At 46.4% G+C, this 14,476-nt stretch overlaps 1 long non-coding RNA gene across 2 annotated transcripts; it reads right to left on the bottom strand.

Moving 5' to 3' along the window:
* Positions 1–11,354: 11,354 nt before the first annotated feature.
* Positions 11,355–14,011, bottom strand: LOC125521094 (uncharacterized). 2 transcript variants are annotated; one of them, XR_007289011.2, is made up of 5 exons: positions 13,760–14,011; positions 13,557–13,668; positions 12,967–13,014; positions 12,755–12,874; positions 11,355–11,614 (listed from the first exon to the last, which is right to left on the bottom strand). It is a non-coding gene; the product is annotated as an uncharacterized LOC125521094 (long non-coding RNA). The 2 variants fall into 2 exon arrangements; XR_015611910.1 differs by lacking the exon at positions 11,355–11,614 and having other exon boundaries at positions 11,621–12,874.
* Between the last annotated feature and the right edge of the window lie 465 nt (positions 14,012–14,476).

Raw genomic sequence — 14,476 nt, 5'->3', positions numbered from 1 at the left:
AGGAGAGTCCTTCCCTTCTTGGACCCTCCGACCTCCCTAGTTGGGGCGGCCTTCCTTTTCCTGTCTCCCCCAGTCGGTGGGGGGGCATCTTCTTCTTCTTCGTCCTCGTCTTCGGGGAAAGAGTGCGCCACAGAGTCATCGGACGGTGAGTCCGATGACGCCTGGCGTCGGGAACTCTTTCAGGTTCCCTTGGACTTCTTGGTCTTCTCCGGCACCGTATAAGGGGCCGGATTCAACATCTTCGCCAGAAGAGCGTTTGCGGGGCCTTCGGGCAAAGGAGCCGGACAGTCGATCTGTCCGACCATCTTCTGCCAGTCCTGTCAAACGTACGGGAGTTTAGATCCCGCATAGAGTCAATCTATAAAAAAAAATAAGTATGCTATGAAAGGTAAAGCAGCTTACTCCACTGGCTTGGCGCTTCGCGCTGAATCCGCGATCCTCAGTAATAGGAGGGGGGGACCTCGGCACTTTTGAATAGCACCCTCCAGGCATCTTCATGAGTCGTGTCGAAGAGCCTGTTCAGAGTTTGGTGCTGCTTCGAGTCGAACTCCCACAAGTTGAACTCCCGTTGTTGGCACGGGAGGATCCGGCGAATGAGCATAACTTGGACTATGTTGACAAGCTTGAGCTTCTTGTTCACCATGTTTTGAATACATGTTTGGATTCCGGTTAGCTCTTTCCAGGAGGTGAGCCGCGTGGGGATGCCAGATCGGAACTCGGGGGCCGCTGCCCATACAGGATCGCGCGGCTCGGTGATGTAGAACCACCCCGATTGCCACCCCTTTATGGTTTCCACATAGGGGCCCTCGAGCCATGTTACGTTGGCCATCTTGCCCACCATGGCGCCTCCGCACTCCGCCAGGCGGCCGCCCACCACCTTCGGCTTGACATTGAAGGTCTTCAGCCATAAGCCGAAGTGGGGCTTGATGCGGAGGAAGGCCTCGCACACGACGATAAACGCCGAGATGTTGAGGACGAAGTTCGGGGCCAGATCGTGGAAATCCTGGCCGTAATAGAACATGAGCCCCCGGAAGAATGGATGGAGAGGAAATCCCAGTCCGCGGAGGAAATGGGTGAGGAATACTACCCTCTCATGGGGCCTCGGGGTGGGGATGAGCTGCCCCTCATCTGGGAGCCGGTGCACGATGTCGTCGGGCAGGTATCTGGCTCTCCTCAATTTCTTGATGTCTCCCTCCATGACGGAGGAGACCATCACTACAGGAATCAGCTATTTTGCCGTCTGCCACGGCGGACGGCAAAGGCATGAACGGTGGACGGCAAAGGCCTTTGCCGTCAGCCGCGGACAGCAAAAGGCTCCGGCAAAGTAGGCTACGGTAAACAGCTACTTTGCCGTCTGCTTCCTGGCGGCTGACGGCAAAGGCCCTTTGCCGTCTACGGTGGACGGCAAAGAGAGCGGAAGGCAATAATTGAGTTGTCAGTCCGTTAAGTGGCTAACGGCAGGCCTTTGCCAACCACCGCTGACGGCAAAATTTCTAATGTCTTTGCCGTTCGCCGTATGATGTCATCTACACGTCACTACATGGCAGGTTCTTTGCCGTCTGCCACTGATGGCAAAGTGCAGGTTCTTTGCCGTCTGCCACTGATGGCAAAGTCTTTGCCATCTGCCACTGTAGGCAAACTGACCAAATGGGTCAGCTCCCAGGAAGCACAGCTGGATGCCACGTGTCTTCTTTGCCGTCCGCGGCAGACGGCAAAGAGCCCGTTGCCGTCGGTGGCAGACGGCAAAGAGCCTGCATATTGGCTCTTTTATCTGTTTTTTATTAAATCCAACAATTTTCATCACAAATATATATGACACATATAGATATATTTCAAAAGGCCATTACAGAGCAAACATATAAGATATCCAACACATAACTTCATCATCCAACCATATATATTACATGCATAGTTCCATCATACATAACAAGTTCAACATAGAGGCATCCAACCATATATATTACAATAGTTTCATCCAACGATACATGCATAGTTCAACGATACAAAAGAAACAGAGAAAGGGATAAGGAGCACTCCATCTATGCAAGCTTTCGTCAAGTGAATGAAATCTGCAAAATGAAAAATAAGAAAGTTAGAACAAGAAGAGTAGAACAAGAAGAAGACTAGAACAAGAAGAGTAGAACAAGAAGAAGACTAGAAAAAGAAGAGTATGTCATTTATGAGCTAACTTACGTGAAATGGATCATATATGAGCTAACTAAGTTGAAATGGGTCGTTTATGAGCTAGCTAAGGTGAAATGGATCATTTATGAGCTAACTTAGTTGAAATGGGTCGTTTATGAGCTAACTAAGGTCAAATGGATCATTTTTGAGGTAACTAAGGTGAAATGGATCGTTTTCTAGCTAACTTAGGTGAAATGGATCATTTATGAGCTAACTTAGTTGAAATGGATCGTTTTTGAGCTAACTTAGGTGAAATGGATCATTTATGAGCTAATTTAGTTGAAATGGATCTTTTTGAGCTAACTTAGGTGAAATGGATCATTTAAGAGCTAATTTAGGTGAAATGGATCGTTTTTTAGCTAACTTGGTGAAATGGATCGTTTATGAGCTAAATTAGTTGAAATTGATCGTTTATGAGATAACCTAGGTAAGATGGGTCATTTTGGAGTTAACCTAGGTGAAATGGGTCATTTTAAAGCTAACGTAGGTAAAATGGATCATTTAGGAGCTAATCTAGGTTAAATGGGTCATTTTTGAGCTAACTTGGATGAACTGGATCATTTATAAGCTAACCTAGGTAAAATGGGTCATTTTAGAGCTAACTTGGATGAAATGAAATTGTCTAATAGAAATTACCGTTTGTTTGAACCAAGAGATGAAACCGGGATAGCCACCTCCTTGCTTTGCGAGAAGCTCATACTCTTCGACGGAATCCTTTTGGATCTCCGCTCCATACGAGAATATGGCGACGTATCGACTGTATGACATATCCAGGAATAAGAGTAGTTCAGAGGAAATAGAAGTTGCGAAACAATGTACCGAGAACTTACTCGATGTACGGCCGCACTTCTATCAGGTTGTTGAAGATATACAACGAAATGGTCCGTCATTCTTCGTTATCCAAAGATACTGGATGTGAAACACTAGCTGGTGCGAGATTCCCTTTGAATAGGCTGAGGTTGGATCCACCCTTTTTAGGCTCGTCAGCATTGTACCGAGGCTTCGGATTATGCAAATGACGATTTTTGGCTTCGTAGTGAGCTGTTACGAAGTTTGCCGCCTCCTCTGTGATGAATGCCTCAGCCATCGATGCTTCAATTCTACATTTATTTTTACATTTTTCTCGAAGCGTCTTCTGCATCCTCTCAGTTGGGTAGCACCAACGATTTTGCATGGCCCCCCCAATCTTGCCTCGGTCGGGAGATGCAAAATCAAATGCTGCATTGGATTAAAGAAGCCCGGTGGAAAGATCTTCTCTAACTTGCAGATCAACTCCGGCGCCAACTCTTCCATTTCTTCTAGCACGCCAGGCGATAGTTCTTTCGCGCAAAGAACACGGAAGAAATAGCTGAGTTCTGCCAGTACTAGCCATTCATCCTCAGGGATGAAGCCACGCAACATCACCGGCATTACCCGCTCAATCCATATGTGCCAATCATGACTCTTGAGACCAAATATCTTCAGTTTATCAAGATTCGCTCCCCTCTTTAGATTCGCTGCATACCCATCGGGGAACATCAACTGATGTTGCACCCACAAGAGAATTTCCCTCATAGCTGGCCTTCCAAGATTGAACCATGCCTTTGGCTTCGTTCAGTTCTGCTTTCCTTTCGGTTCTTTCATGTTTTGTAACGGCCTATCACATAGCGCCTCCAGATCGACTCTAGCCTTAGTATTATCCTTTGACTTCCCATCTATGTCGAACAATCTACCAAAAAGTGCCTCGGCGATATTCTTCTCAGTGTGCATCACGTCGATGTTGTGTGGGCAAAGGAGGTCTTTGAAGTAAGGCAGATCCCATAAGCATGTTTTGTGAGTCCATGCGTGCTTAGTATTATACCCCTTGAAGTACCCTGGATGTTGTGGATTTGGCTCGAGAGCGTTTAACTGATCCAGGGTCAGTTGGCCTGTCAATGCAGGTGGTTCAGAGTTTTTGACAACTCTACCCCTGATGACGTTCTTCTTGTCTTTCCTGAACTTATGGCGAGGATCCAGGAACTGTCTATGCATGTCGAAGCAAGAAAACTTGCGACCAGCCTGAAGCCAACGAAACTCAAGAGCTCCCTTGCATGTGGGGCACGGGAACCTTCCATGCACACACCAGCCAACGAATAGCGCATACGCCGGCAAGTCATGCGTCGAGTACATGTACCAGACACGCATTATGAAGTTCCGTTTGCTAAAGGCGTCGTATGTCTTGAACCCATTATCCCAGGCTTCTTGCAATTCGTCCTTAAGCGGCTGCATGTACACATTCATATTTTTGCCCGGATAGTTGGGTCCTGGAATTATCAACATCAGGAAAATGTTCTTTCTTTGCATAATCTGTCCGGGGGGAGATTGAGTGGAAAGACAAATATGGGCCAACAACTGTATTGGGCTGCCGTCATACCAAACACACTGAACCCATCCGTGCTGATGCCGACTCGAGGATGCCTAGGATCTGCCGCTTTGTCAGCATGTAATTCATCAAACTTTTTCCACGCAACAGCATCCGATGTGTGTACCATCATCAGATTCCCATCTGCATCTAGTTCGGTTCTTTTGCCTGTTTTGTGCCATGTCATCTGTCTGGCCGTCTCTTCGACCATGAAAAGACGTTGAAGTCTTGGTACGTTTGGCATATACCGAAGAACACTAACGGGGATTTTGGTCTGTGTCTTCTCACCCATACCGTTGTCTACCACAATATACCTGGAAGACTTGCAAATGGGACAATAGTTCAAGTCCGCATAGTCAAGCCTAAATAAGGCACATCCTTTCTCAGAGGCATGTATCTTCTCATAGGGCATCTTCAGTGCACGAAGGATTTTGTCCGACTGGTACAGGTTTGCAGGCATTACATGGCCTTTGGGTAGAAAGCGTCCAAATACTGTCATAATTGCATCATAGCATTCTCTGCCCAAGTTGAACTGAGCCTTCAGAGCCATTACTTGTGAGATGGCATCCAACTGACAAAGCTCAGTGTGCTCGTGGAGCGGACGTTTCGAAGACTCCAACATTTCATTGAAGGCCTTTGCAGATTCCTCCATCTCCTCGTCCGAATCCCGAGCATCATCATAGCCTTGCACCATGTTTTCCATCCCGGTACCATGCTCGTCGGTGCGACGATGATCCACCTCAGCTCGGTCACGTTGGGCAGACTCACCATGAAATGTCCACACCGTATAATCGGGCGTAAAACCACTCTTCTGCAGGTGTTTACCCATTTCAGCCTCTGTCTTCTTTTCCCAATTGCCGCACCGGAAACAGGGGCACCAGGTTTTCTTTTGGCCATTTGCAAATGCGGCTTGCACAAACCCCTTAGTTTTTGTGAACCATTCAGCGCTCCATTTGTTCTGACCAGTGTGACCGGTATACATCCAAGCACGGTCACTCATCTTGACTTTCAGAGCTACTGGACACACAACAATTATATATGTAATTCACCATGTATATATTCATCAGTTGATCTACTTTGTCAATTTTATTACGTCCATGCAACCTACACTCTAATAGGTAATGATAGGTCCTAATCCCACCCGTGTATGTGTAGATTGGGTTCATTTTCCATGCTATGCTCCGGATCCGATGCAAAATTTTGGTAGCACCTCCCCGCTGTTCTCCTGATACACGTCTCTACAATAAACAGAGAGGATGTGTACCCGGAGAACAACAGGGGAGGCACTGACGAAATATATGCGTCGGATCCGGAGCAAAGCATATGGGAAAATGAACCCAATCTACACGTACTCGGGCTGTCCATGGATAGCGTTGGACAATTCGAAAGAATCAAGGTTATAAATATGCAAATGCATGCATATTTATAACTATGACGCTTTCGAACGGGAGACACATATTGGTTACGCATACTGATGATTCAAGACACATATATAGCTAGCTATCAAGTTTCATCAGAATAGATCAAATAATTAATGGGGGAGGAGGACTTGTCATTTGTGCTCACCCACGAACGAAGGGGCAGAGCTCGTCAAACGCACGGCGAGGTCGTCGAACACCAAACCTCGAGTGATGAAACAACTGGACATTTAAAACTACACGATCAACACAATTATATATGATGTTTTTCATAACAAAATCGAAAAATATATGACCTAACTAATAATTCACAAATATATGACCCCGTCGGCCTCTGGAAGGCCAAAGAACACCTTTTCGGGAGGTGTCGGTGGTCGGGGTGTCCTGTCGGTGTCGGGGTGCCGTGTCGGGGTCGGGGTGCTGTTTCAGGGTCGGGGGGTCGGGGTGTCGTGTCGATGTCGGGGTAGTGCCGTGTCAGTGTCGGGGTGTTGTTTCGGGGGTCGGGGTGTGGTGTTGGGGTCAGGGTGTCGGGTCAGGCTCGGGGTCGGGGTGTCGGGTCAGGCTCGGGGGGTCGGGGTGTCGGTGTCGGGGTCGGGGTGTCGGGTCAGGCTCGGGGGGTCGGGGTGTCGGGGTCGGGGTCAAGGTGTCGGGGTCGGGGTGTCGGGGTCGGGGTCTCGGGGTCGGGGTGTCGTGTCGGGGTGCCCGGTCGGGGTCTGGGTACCGTGTCGGGTCGGGTTTTTTTTTCCTTTTTTCCCTTCTTCTTCTTCTTCTTCTTCTTCTTCTTCTTCTTCTTCTTCTTCTTCTTCTTCTTCTTCCTCCTCCTCCTTTCCTTTTTCCTCTTCTTCTTCTCCTCCTCTCCTCTTTTTTCTTCTTCTTCTTCCTCTTCTTCTTTTTTCTTCTCCTCCTCCTCTTCTTCTTCTCCTCTCCTCTTTTTCTCTTCTTCTTCTTTCCTAAAACTAAACTAAACCTAAACCTAAAACTAAAAAAACAGAAAAAGGAAAAAACTAAATCTAAAATAAAACTAAACTAAAACCAAACCTATAAACCTAAAACTAATCCTAAAACTAAAATTAAATCTAAACTAAACATAAACCTAAAACTAAAAAAACAGAAAAAAGGAAAAAAAAGGAAGCAGAGACTCACCTGGGTGGAGGAGGGGGGCGGTGCGGCCTGGGGCGGCGGAGGAGCGGGGCGGGGCGGCGGAGGAGGGGGGCGGGGCGGCCTGGGCGGCGGCGCCGGGCCCGGCCGGGGCGGCGGGGCGAGGAGGTGCCGGGGCGCCGGGGCGTGGCGGTGCCCAGACGGCAGGGCGGCGGGGGCGACGGGGCGGGGGGGGGGGCGCCAGGGCGGCGGTGGGGTGGTGGGGCGACGGGACGGGGGGCGCTGGGGCGGCGGCGGGGTGGTGCGACGGGGCGGTGGCGAGAGGTGGGAGAGAAAGAGAGAGAGGGGGTGTGGGGCGCGGCCGTTAACATTACGTGGGGCCCTCCCTCTTTGCCGTCCGCCTTCTTGCTCTTTGTCGTCCGCTAGCGGACGGCAAAGAGGGGGGACGTTAGGTTTTTTTTTGCAGCTCGTCAGTGGGGCCCCTCCCTCTTTGCCGTCCGCTAGCGGACGGCAAAGAACTGGCTGATGGCAAATTTGGTCTTTGCCATCAGCCAGTTCTTTGCCGTCTGCTTTTTGGAAGCTGATGGCAAAGAGCTTCTTTGCCGTCTGCTAGCGGACGGCAAAGAACTGGCAGATGGCAAAGTAGCTGATTCCAGTAGTGCATCCACCCGCATCCCGCTCCGGACATGGTTGGAGAAGGTTGAGGTGGGAAGTGTGGACTTGGGCGCTAGAACTCGAGTGTGCGAAAACGGATGAGCAAAGGAGGAAGAAGTCATGGATAGAAAGGTGAATCCTTATCCCTTTATATGGGTGAAGCTAAGCGTCCCCACTTGCCTGGTAAAACTCGCTTATCCTCCAAGCGCCGCAATTGATGGCGCAGTTGGGTTACCCACGCCCGTATTGATGACAATCCCGTAATAAGGGGACACGATCTCTGCTTTGACAAGACGTGTCGAAAAACTGCCTCGCGTTATGTGCGGGGCTGGTTAAAGAAAACGGTTCGAATAATCACCGGGCCATGACATAACGTCATGCTGCCAAAACAAGCCAGCAAATTAGATCTGCGAAAATATTATTCTCTCTATGGTAGAATGTGGAACTTATTTTGTAGGGTCGGACACTATCCTCGTATTCAAATTCTTCTGTGATGTATTCGGAGAAGGAACCCGCCTTGCAATGCCGAAGACAATACTGCGCGCTGGACTCATCGTCATTGAAGCCTGGTTCAGGGGCTACTGAGGGAGTCCTGGATTAGGGGGTCTCCGGACAGCCGGACTATATCCTTTGGCCGGACTGTTAGACTATGAAGATACAAGATTGAAGACTTCATCTCGTGTCCAGATGGGACTCTACTTCGCGTGGAAGGCAAGCTAGGCAATACGGATATGGATATCTGCTCCTTTGTAACCGACCTTGTGTAACCCTAACCCTCTCCGGTGTCTATATAAACCGAAGGGTTTTAGTCCGTAGGACAACAATCACAACATACAATCATACAATAGGCTAGCTTCTAGGGTTTAGCCTCTCTGATCTCGTGGTAGATCTACTCTTGTACTACCCATATCATCAATATTAATCAAGCAGGACGTAGGGTTTTACCTCCATCAAGAGGGCCCGAACCTGGGTAAAACATCGTGTCCCCTGCCTCCTGTTACCATCCGGCCTAGACGCACAGTTCGGGACCCCCTACCCGAGATCCGCCGATTTTGACACCGACATTGGTGCTTTCATTGAGAGTTCCTCTGTGTCATCGCCGTTAGGCTTGATGGCTCCTACTATCATCGATAGCAATGCGGCCTAGGGTGAGACTTTTCTCCCCGGACAGATCTTCGTATTCGGCGGCTTTGTACTGCGGGTTAATTCGCTTGGCCTTCTGGAGCAGATTGAAAGCTACGCCCCTGGCCCTCAGGTCAGATTTGGAAGTTTGAACTACACGACCGACATCCGCGGAGACTTGATCTTCGACGGATTCGAGCCGCAGCCGGACGCGCCGCACTGTCACGATGGGTATGACCTAGCTCTGCCGCCGAGCAGTACCTCAGAGGCTGCGCCCGCATCAGCTCCGACCCTTAGCTCGGAGCCAACTGCGCCAATCGAGGATGGGTGGTTAGACACCGCCTCAGGGGCTGTAGTCTCAATGGCGATCGAGCCGAATACCAGCCTAACCCTCTGCGCAGCCCGTGACTCCAAGGTGCCGGACTCTTTTCCGGACCCCAAACCATCCGCGCCCCTGCCAATCGAATCCGATTGGGCGCCGATCATGGAATTCACCGCTGCGGATATCTTTCAGCACTCGCCCTTCGGCGACATTCTGAATTCACTAAGGTCTCTCTCTCTCTTTGTCAGGAGAGCCCTGGCCGGACTATGGCCAACAGGATTGGGATGCGGACGACGAAGAAAATCGACGCCCACCCACCACCCACTTAGTAGCCACTGTCGATGATTTAACCGACATGCTCGACTTCGACTCCGAAGACATCGACGGTATGGACGACGATGTAGGGTCTCCGGACAGCCGGACTATCTCCATTGGCCGGACTATTAGACTATGAAGATACAAGATTGAAGACTTCGTCTCGTGTCCGGGTGGGACTCTACTTGGCATGGAAGGCAAGCTAGGCAATACAGATATGGATATCTCCTCCTTTGTAACCGACCTTGTCACTACTAGGAAAAGGCCTACTAATGGCGCACCAGTTTTGCCTACTAATGGCGCATCACTGGTGCGCCATTAGTATCACGCCACTAGTATTTATTACTAATGGCGCACCACCCAGTGCGCCATTAGTATATAACACCATGCGCCATTAGTATGCCTCCCATGGTGCCATATTTAACCATGTGCTTTGGCATACTAATGGCGCACTGTTGGGTGATGCGCCACTAGTGTGATTATAACAGTGCGCCATTAGTGTCTTGTGTGGTGCGCCACTAGTATGAATATTAGGGATTTTTTTTTCATTTCTGATATTTTCACAGGTTAAAAAATATTAGAGATAACATACAACACAGATCTGCTTAGCTTACATACAGGGGGCCATATGTAATGATGTTACCTGCGTCCACCAGATCATATCCAACACACAAGTTTCATCATATATACATACATAGCCAACACATAGTTCCATCGTTACATATTACAAAAGTTTCACAATGTTCATTCAACACCGTTATCCATAAATTCACAAAAGTTTCACATTGATACAAAATAAAAACACAAATGGAAAAGAAGCACTCCATCCATGCAAGCTTCCGTGAATTAAATCAAATATGCAGAATGATAAACAAGAAGTTAGAAGAAGAAGAAGAAGAAGAAGAAGAAGAGAAGAAGAAGACTAGAAGAAGAATAAGAAGAAGAATAAGAAGAAGAATAAGAAGAATAAGAAGAAGACTATAAGCTTATTATGTAAACTTGATCATTTTGTGCTAACATAAGTAATTTTGGAGCTAACCTATAGGAAACTAAGCATATAAGCTCTAAGTTAGCATATTAGAGCCAACTTAAGTAAAATGAAGCTAACCTATGTCATTTTGGATAAGAAGAAGAATAAGAAGAAGACTATAAGCTTATTATGTAAACTTGATCATTTTGTGCTAACATAAGTAATTTTGGAGCTAACCTATAGGAAACTAAGCATATAAGCTCTAAGTTAGCATATTAGAGCCAACTTAGGTAAAATGAAGCTAACCTATGTCATTTTGGATAAGAAGAGGAATAAGAAGAAGACTATAAGCTTATTATGTAAACGTGATCATTTTGTGCTAACATAAGTAATTTTGGAGCTAACCTATAGGAAACTAAGCATATAAGCTCTAAGTTAGCATATTAGAGCCAACTTAGGTAAAACACTACAAGAAATCTGTTAATACGTGACAGTTCTGATCCGTCATGGATCAGCAGAAAACTGTCATGGGTGCCGGTCCATGACAGATCCAGAATCCGTCATGTATACCGCGTCATAATTGGACAGCGTACATTGCATGACGGTTCTTTTCCGTCATGGACCTACCCGAAGCCCGCCCAGGCCCAATCCATTGTTGATGGAACAGACCGTCATGGACTAACGCCATGTAGGATTTTTTATTGACTGATTCGGATGACGTGGCTGCCTACGTGGATACTATTTTCTGTCACAAAATTCGTCATGATTGAGCACATTAGCCCATTTCTTTCGGCCGAATTATTACCTGATACGTTTTTAGCATAATGCATAAGACAAATCATAATGCCAATTTTGGTAAGAGAAAGTATTTGCAAAGTGTATGACATTACATAGTTCAACCAGTATGCAGCAAGCTGTATGTATCTACAACATAGCAGTTTACAAAATCGTCGACAAAATGATAACTTACAATATAGATTGACAAAATATATCACACATCGTAGTTAGGAATGAGTACAATTCATTTTACATCAACGGAACATACAAACTATCTAGGCTGCTATTTAGGTTCTTGCTGTCAGCCCTCCTGATGGCAACCATCATGTCTTGGCTGATTGAGCAGCACCAAGTAGCCTACTTCCCAATCTTACCTGCATATTTACAAGAACCTTAGATATTTGTAGATATGAATAGATAGTAGAAATAATATATAATTATGATGAAGTATCGAAACACACATCATAGAACTAAGTACTATATCATTGAGATTCTTGTCGTCAAACCACCTGAAGGCAACTATCATTTCATCGTCATACCCAGCATATTTACAACAACATTAGATACTTGTGATAGAGCTTTCGCTTGTGATATGAATAGATAGTAGAAACAAAAGAATTAGAATAAACGAAAACAATTAATTACGTACTGTCCAGAGCTCTTAAATCTTACAGTGCCTACAAATAAGAATAACAAAGTATCTACACGCCAAAAATATGGCAGCACTAATAAACATATGCACAACGGGAAGCCTCTGATGGTCGAACCAGGTAGCGTAAACTTCAAATGAAAACAAGTTTACACATGAAACTCAATGTTTATGTTGCAAGTTCATCTCGAAGCGCTGGCACCAGCAAACAATGTCCCCCGGAAAAAAAGACAACATCAAACAATGCATAACATATTTAAGTGGTATAGACTGATCAAGCAACTTTTAAGAAAATGCCAAAGGAGTGCCGTCTAACAAATAATCCATTCACATGGTTACAAGAAATAGACTAGCAGCAATCTGTGAGCAGATGTCCCTGTTACATATGCAACTCTAGCATACACTTACAGTTTGACAATTTTTTCTTTCTTAATATGCAAAAGCTTTTGCCTCTTTCAGAAATAATGTGAATCACATGTTGGAGTAACTACATACAACTCTCATTGATAGTGTAATGATAACTACATCCTAATTGTTTTTATATCCAGCCAAACAGAACAGGTGGACACGAGGTAGATAAAACTAGCTAAAATCTTAGCAGAGATACTCCAAGCAGACCCATAAGTATAACAAGAGGTGTACATATGCTTAAGCTAGATATATCCTTGATGCTTATGAAGTCTAACTCGTACAAGTATATAACATGCTCAGAAAAATGTAACCTGTTCTTGAGCTTCTAGTGTTAAAACAGCATGGCAGATATCTCAAACTAAAATATTAGCTATAACGTGCGGTCATTGCAGTTTTATATTGTTGCTAACGGAAAAATTAGGAAGTGACAGAAGAGTTCAAAATATGTATTAACCTCCTTTGTTCTTTCACCATGGATCGCCGTTGCAGGGAAACATCTGTTGTATAGCCAATATCTCAATGGATCAGCTTCTCATTTTCTCTCCACGAAAACCAATGTTAGAGGCTGTTCAGGCTAGACAAACCAGAAAACTAGCATGAGAAAAAGCTTACAGAATAATAGTAAATAAACCAATTGTTACAATCCAAGATGGCAGGAAATAATACCTTGCCGGTGAGTACAACAAGGTGCGATGAACAAAATATGTAATTTTGCTGCAACCAAATGATGGTAGTAAGTACATTTCATGGATCTGACACTAAACTTGTATGTAATTAGTGCGAGAGCGAGAGTTGGCAAGGAGGACTGATCAACGAAATGATGATAACACATAGAAAGTTTGCACATAATATATAACAGGGTAGCGGTGTAATAGCAGCCCAAGTTAACAATCTTGCTTTTGGTCAATTGATTGAGTGAGATTAATGAATTACTTTTATTCCATAAACAAGAAAATTTCAAGGAACCAACAGAAGCATCTCATGGGCATTTAATTATTAAACTAGTAGATTATTAACAAACCAGCGGATCTCACAAATTCTACACTGCTAGTGCTTGCATGGTGAGAGAAGAAAAGGCAAATAGCCACCAGTACTAGTCTATCGTTGGAAGGAACTTGCCAGTATCAGGAAACGAAGTGGCCACGTTTTCTGTATCGGGTTCAGTCCAAGAAAAAAGGACAGCCCCTGGAGAACTACGCTAGTGCAGAGCAGCAATCACTTGGGAAGAAAAGAAAAACTGAGGGAGAAGGGTCGACCTTGTTCTCTGCGGAATCATGGTGGTCGGGGTGGAGGACCTGGCCATCGAGCTCGTCCGGGTCTTGGTCGTCACCGTCCATTGAACTGAAGAGGCGGAGCGCTCCTGCAGATCTGAATCGAAGCAAGAAATATTGATTGGGGATGGGAGAGAAAAGGAAGTAATGGAGGAGAGAGGAGACGATGGGGGGAAGAAGGGAGGGACCTTGCGATGTCGCCGGCGAGGTCAAGCGCGGGCCTCCCGCATCCGGTGCTTGCTGCTCCAAATCTCTAGATGGAAAGGCAGCTACGCAGCCTGGGAGACAGAGGAGGGAGGCCACTGCGGCAGATCCATGGCCCAGGTCGTTGGTTGTGAGCAGCAGAGGGTTGGCCGCCGCTTCCATCGGGCCGGTGCGGCCGCTGTAGCCATGGATCTCGGGTCGTTCTCATCGCTTGGTGGCGGAGGACGGGGCAGAGGGGGGGGGGGGGCAAAGCGTTCTGGCGGCGGATGGAGGAATAGATTGGGGGCACAAGTGTCTTAGGGTTAGCTTTTATACGGGGCAAAGGTTTAGGGCTTTAGGCGGGCTTTACTGGGCTTGCGGGTCTGTACTAGGCGGTTCATGACGAATTTCGAAACTATCACCGGAAATCCGTCATGGATTAACAGGTTTCTTGTAGTGAAATGAAGCTAACATATGTCATTTTGGATAAGAAGAAGAATAAGAAGAAGACTATAAGCTTATTATGTAAACTTGATCATTTTGTGCTAACATAAGTAATTTTGGAGCTAACCTATAGGAAACTAAGCATATTAGAGATAAATAGGTAACTAAGTATATATATATATATACCATTTTGGAGATGTGACATACCTGACATAGTTCAGTTCTCATTGTGCTTCTCCTTCTCCTTCCTCAGCCTGATGCGCCAAGAGCGGCGAGGC

The sequence above is a fragment of the Triticum urartu genome, chromosome 7A, assembly GCF_056163025.1.
Source record: "Triticum urartu cultivar PI428250 chromosome 7A, HENAU_Tu73, whole genome shotgun sequence".
Taxonomy (NCBI): Eukaryota; Viridiplantae; Streptophyta; class Magnoliopsida; order Poales; family Poaceae; genus Triticum; species Triticum urartu.
This window is presented reverse-complemented; position numbering and strand designations above follow the sequence as displayed.